A 1,115-nucleotide genomic window follows, 5' to 3' on the forward strand; every position below is an offset into this window, starting at 1 on the left:
AAGAGAGAGAGTTCAAGCCATAAACTTCTGTATATTAAAGTCCCTATATATTAAAGAAGTAAAAATATGAAAACTGTTTATTCGTATTGTTTTAAATTTTTTATTTTTATACTAAACGAAATAAGTTTGTTCGTGTTGCTTGCAATTTTTACATTCAACATTTTCATTTTCTCTCTCTTAAACACTCGAATATATTTATCTCATTTTAAGTATAGAAATTTACTCCAAATAAGGCTATAGCACAGACTTTTGACGCATAAAGCACAGTGCATAAGCGAATTAATTAAGCAGAATCTTTCCTTTCCTCCTATTCCATGGAAAAGAAAAATTTCAATTGGTTGATTCTCTATGCACTATGCATTATGTAAGAATCTGTGTTGGTCATTAAAATTATTATAGAAATCAGGCAAATTCAAACAGAGGGTCAATCATGGTGGAAGTATATTTGTATCATGGTAACTGTTAATGAAAACTATCTAAACTATAGTTTCTATATTCATTACAAGTAATCGTATTTAATTTGTTACAATATTAAATGCGTTTGGCATTGCAAATCGGAGGCATCCGTTTGCTCTTTTACTTCGAAAATCATTCGGCAATTCGTATCTTTCTGCTACATGTCATCTCATTTTATTAAATATTAAATGCGTTCGGTATTAATATTTCTAGGACCAATCGAGATAAGCCATGCTCGATTCACTCCGGATTCAAAACCGAGCTCGCAGAGCTAATGCAGATTTTCGCGCCTAAATTAAATTCATAATCTGTACATTTATGATAATGTAACCAACTGATATTCGTTAACACATACATTCATCTCTTTTAATACTTCTATTTTACAAATAGTGTATTTGAACTGTTATAATGTTTGAATCTACAAACGCTGAAAAAAATGCTATCAAATAGAAATTGATAGAGTACATTATTTACAATATATATATATATACTTAACGAAGAAAATGAGTTTTTAATTCTTTTCCTCTTTATGAATTTGAGATTACGTATTTGAAAACGAAGAATTTGCTAGTAAATTTTTAGATCAAAGTTTATGTTGTACATATAGAATGAAATAAAATCAAACTGTATTAATATATTAAAGACTTTAACGAATATAA

Source organism: Trachymyrmex septentrionalis, unplaced genomic scaffold (assembly GCF_001594115.1).
Source record: "Trachymyrmex septentrionalis isolate Tsep2-gDNA-1 unplaced genomic scaffold, Tsep1.0 scaffold266, whole genome shotgun sequence".
NCBI classification, from domain to species: Eukaryota; Metazoa; Arthropoda; class Insecta; order Hymenoptera; family Formicidae; genus Trachymyrmex; species Trachymyrmex septentrionalis.